This window comes from Corvus brachyrhynchos, unplaced genomic scaffold (assembly GCF_000691975.1).
Source record: "Corvus brachyrhynchos isolate BGI_N302 unplaced genomic scaffold, ASM69197v1 scaffold239, whole genome shotgun sequence".
NCBI lineage: Eukaryota > Metazoa > Chordata > Aves > Passeriformes > Corvidae > Corvus > Corvus brachyrhynchos.
This window is the reverse complement of record NW_008246057.1, coordinates 8,050,996-8,055,990: the sequence shown is the minus strand read 5'-3', so window position 1 is coordinate 8,055,990 and position 4,995 is coordinate 8,050,996. Positions and strand designations below refer to the sequence as shown.

Sequence of the window (4,995 nt, the reverse complement as noted above, 5' to 3'; positions counted from 1 at the left end):
TTCCCTACAGAATCTAAAGGAAAAAGGCCCATCTTATAAAGTGATTTGATGCTGAGCTTTATTTAGTACTAAGACATCCTGACTCTTTCTTTCATCTCTTTTTCTTTCATAGGCATGTCAGAAACACAAATGCACGCAAACATGCTGACACAGGAAAATGAAGACCATGGGAAGAGGAGAGAGGAGAATGGGGTGAAAAAACCCAAAGAATGCTTTTCTGTAGATCTCCCAGGAGATACCCAGATCATTTTACCTGTGCTGAGACACTAGTCTTAAGGAGCCTCCAGGGGAGCTCTGACTGTTTTAGAGATTGCTATTGCCAGTTGATATCCTGTTGCTCTCTTGAGGAGCCTCTTGCCACACACAGCACAGCTGGAAGAAAGGACAATATGCCCAGACCTCACCCCCGTCCTTTGCAGCCCATACCACTTTGAACTGACTCAGATTTAGGCTTGTGCTTGCACTGATGTGATGTGATGTGTGGCTGAGCTGTGCAGCAGCTGTAGGGATGCTGGCTGCTGACAGGTACAGCCAGATCAGGGAGACTGACAAAGAGGCAGGTGGATGGCAGGGTGTCAGTAAGTACCCCAAGAGCCCTGGAAATACTCAGATGATTCCATCTGGAGGTACCTTAATATAACTTAGGCCTATTAATAGGCCTATTCAACCCTATTAAAAATATCTTTACTAATTTCATTAAAGCAAAAGATAAACTCTACATATAATTTTCTGTTGGCTTAATTTCCCACCTCATTCCTTTACTTGCTTTCATCAGTACTTTGATTCTACTCCTACCACCTTTCTTCCAGCTAACTGTTCCTTCCTTTTTTTAAAATATTTTTGCACCAATCCAAGAGATTTAACAGACAGTATCCATCTTCACATGAGGTGGGTTTGTAAGTACAAGTGCTGTGAACGTAAAGGGGACAAATACCACACTGGCCTAGGTGGCAAGGAAAAAAAACCTACAGAAGATATCTGTGCTTGCCATGCAAAGATTCAAGATACTTTAAGACAATCGGTTCAGTCAGCATATTTCAGCAGATGTGGGCTATTTCAGCTCACTGTTTGCATATTTTATATCAAGTGACCTGACAAATGTCATGAAGAGGTGAACAGGGAATAGAGAAATCAGTCAAGGTGATGGATGAGATGCAGACTTGATTGTTTATTCAAATCATTCCCACAACGATTGAGTCTTACTGATTGCAGACAGCATTTTGTCACAATCATTAGGAGAGGGCAAAGGTGACAGGAATTTAATGGCCAAATTAGAGTTATTGAACGGTGCCGAGTAAGACAATATCTTTAAACTCTGAAGCAGAAGACTTTTATCAGTGACCAGCAACATTCAGAACTTTCTCTAAACTATCAGTTTCTCTGTTTTGTTTGTTTGTTTGTTTTTCTCTTCAAAATACATATCATCTCCAAATGTATTCCAGAGAGTTCCTTCAGTAGCTCCCAGTTTCCCTTGAGGACCTTTCTCTTAAAAGAAACATGGATTCTCACTGTTCCCTCCCACGCCCCTTTAAATATTTGAACGAATCCTCCAAATATATCATTGCACCCTCCCCCTCCTTCTTTGTTATGTTGGTCACGATGTTGGTGTGAGGGAAGCAGCAAGAGAAGGCAGTAGGGCAGGGTGACTCTGCAAGGTGAGGTGCTGCAGCTGGGTCTGCCTGCCCTTGCCTTCAAAGGAGATGAGGTTTATACAAAGACTCCAACACGTTTATACAAAATCACACATTTCTTTTTCATCTTTAACAATACTACCATTGTGTTTGGTTTGAAGAGAGAGGAGAGTGTGAGGGACACAGGGACTGTGAAAAGAACATCTTTTTCAAAAATACCCTAGGTTTTGTCCTTTCTTTTTCCTCCAGAAACACTATTCTTTGGGTCAGTATTGTATTAAGCATGTTGATGTATCTCTTGAAGGATGATAACCAGCTCATACTTGCATTCCTAATCCAAACAAAGGGTATGATCCACTATACAAAACAATACAAATCCTTATTGCCCAGTAAAAATTCAAGTGTTGAAAAAATAACTTTCCACCTTCTTTGAAAGAAAGTATCAGTCTGGTCAACAGACTCTTTCAACAGCATTAGACTGTAAGCAGTTCAAAGGTATAGAAATGTTGTCATCTATTAGACATTGATTAACATAAAATGTTGCTGAAAGTTAAAAACATATTTTTGTCACACTATAAAATAATAGAAAAAGTACGCCTAATTAATTTTGTGGAAATCAGTGAGATTTAGTCAAGAAGTTTAAAAGACTATAACATTAGAGACACCTCAAAACATATTAATGATCTTCTTAATTTAAGATTATGTGGTGAAAAAAGGAAAAGTTTATGCAGAATAAAAATACAGCAAGAGGAGAAGAAGAACAATTTCTAACCATAGATATGTTCGCCCCATTGAGAAACAGAGCTATGAGGGCATCAGACTAGATGGTAGACTGAAATATGATTAAAAATTTTCTTGTCATAAATAATTTTTAGAAAAGTTCCCTTTACCCCATCTTTTAAAGTGGCTCAAGTAACATTTATTTTTGATTAAACAAGGACAGTTATTCTCCCAAGTTCACTTTGATCACAGGTGTTTATTTTGAGGCAGGTTGAATTTGGACTCTTGCCACTACTAACTTGGGGTTTCTGCTGTGATCCAAGAATTCAAAATTTGAAAATGAATGTTTAAAAGGATGCACTTGTGTATATTAGTTGACCAGAAAATCACTGGGAGTTGCTGGCTTTGTGCAACTGGAAAACAGATGACATCAGAGTCCATAAGCTGAAGCATTTGCAGCACAGTTCAGAAGAGCTGCTGATAGTATCAGGATTTGTCCAGCTTGAGGAGTACTGCATAAAAATCTCACCAGTCAGAAATGACACATTCAAAATGAAAGATGTATTGAGAAATGTCCTTTATGATGATAAGAGTGGAAATATTTTCTTATGAGAGCACCCGAAACACTTTGGGCTTTTCATCTTAAACACAGCTAAGCTGACATGATTTCTCTGTATACACTTATGAGGTTTACTGCAAGTGGGTCAAAATTACTAAACTAAACAATTTTTGTAACAACTGGCAACAATTAATCCAATTATATGTTTAGACTTCAAATTAAAGATTTCTAACTTTCAGAGAAGTAAGATTCTATACCATTTTCCAAAGACCTCCTGAAGACAAAAAACTTATCCCTTTAATAACACAATTTACAAAATATATGCAAAATTTATTTACTTAAGTTAATGAGGTGTAGAATCTGGTAGCCCACTCTTTAGTCTCCCTGTTTACAAGAAAATCCACCTTTAATGATGAATGCTGTGAAGTTAAAATTGACTGGATTAGACCTTGAAGACCAATTTGAAGTAGTGAAAGTCCATACCATCTCCAAAACTGTTAGAAAGACAAGTTTTCTGTGGCTGGAAACTCATCTTCTAGAATTTCCCAAAGCTGCTAAGCTTCAGGAGTAGGGAGATGCATCTTCAGCTTCAGCTTGCTCCTCTCTCTTCTCTGTATCCAGATCTTTATTTTGAACTGGCTCACAAAAAAAGTATAATTCAAACTATTCTTTAAACAAAATGTAAAATATTAACCAGGTTCCTTTTTTATTTCTCCTCTGTGCAGTCTTGAAGGCCTCCAGTTCCTTGCTTGGCTGGTCTTTAAATAGCATATGGTCATGACTTTGATAAATTGCCCTTTATATGGACAGGAGTGGGATTTATCCAAGCATTAGTTAAGACCTTTTATCTCTGTGATATATAAATTTAACTCCACTTTCTGCTTAAAAATAGCATTAACATTTTACAGAAAAGTGTACAGGTTATTTTCAGGTTAGTCTCTAAAATTTTATTTCAATCCAAATCTTAAAAGGCATTACTGGGATCGAAAAGGTTCCTGCAGAGTTTTTAGTGATTACTCTCTTTGCAAGGCGTGGAAATAAAGAGATAATGTGAATACGGTGGCTGAGAAGAGACCTCCAGGCCCTTCATTATGACACGTTTTATGAGCTTTTCATTCTCATAGACAACCTTAGAAACATGATAAAGAGAGCTCAGAAAATATTGATTTGTATTATATTCAGTAGTGGTAACTGGAAGTCAAGTAAATGCAGAATCAGGTTTGGCAAGCTAAATCTTGATGTGGTCTGAAGTAAAACACTAGCTTTTCATTCCTTGTCTTTTGTTTGGCTAATCAAAGGCAGAGAAATAGAACTCTATTGTGAAGCTTTATTTTGTAAGCCATAGGGGAGTATCTAAATGTGACAGCAAGTAGCAATAATTGTCTAAATAATGCACCGACTTGTAAATACCACCACTTCTTTTATTTCATTTACAGAATTCAGCATACTTGCACCACTAACTATTAACACTAAATATTAATGTGTGTGTGTAGAGTTAGAATATATTAGTTTGGGCATTGAGCTGACAATATGGGGTAAGGGGTGGAATGTCTTGGGGTGACTTTACGATGTGTATCCCCTATTGCTGCTCTATGCCCAGAAATTAATTTTGTGCCTTTCTGTGCCTTTAAACTGAGCCTGAGAGGGGGGAGAGGAAAAAAACTGAGTGAACTTTTCAAAACAGTTGTTCAAGGACACAGTTGCACACTCCTCTGCTTCTGCAGCAGCAAGAGCAGGGGAAGCACCCTGCTTGCTTTTCAGCCAGCTTTCGGCTCCTCTTCTCTGGAGGGAGACAGAGAGCTGAACTTTGTTTTCCTGGGACTTCGGTTTTTCCCTTCTTCTCTTCTGGACTGTTTCAACATCAGAACAGAGAATTTTCCACCAAGGCCCTGGAGGTCGGCCCACACTGATCCAGCTCCAAGGAGGAGGAGAGAGACCACACCTACAGAAGGACTCTGAAATCTTACCCGGTTTTCTCTCCACAGCAAGAGGTTTTATTATTTAGCATTATTATTTAGCATTATTATCCTTTTCCTGCTGGTTTGTTTCCTCCAAGGAAAATCTTTTTTTTCCCAAACCTGGTGG

The 4,995-nt window shown here is 38.3% G+C and overlaps 1 long non-coding RNA gene across 1 annotated transcript in view; it reads left to right on the top strand.

Moving 5' to 3' along the window:
• The window catches only part of LOC108449547, a 2,894-nt gene extending 2,176 nt beyond the window's left edge, over positions 1 to 718 (top strand). Inside the window, exon 2 of the long non-coding RNA XR_001865733.1 lies at positions 113 to 718. This is a non-coding gene — a long non-coding RNA (uncharacterized LOC108449547). The remainder of the gene's footprint in view (positions 1 to 112) is intronic.
• Positions 719 to 4,995: the final 4,277 nt, after the last annotated feature.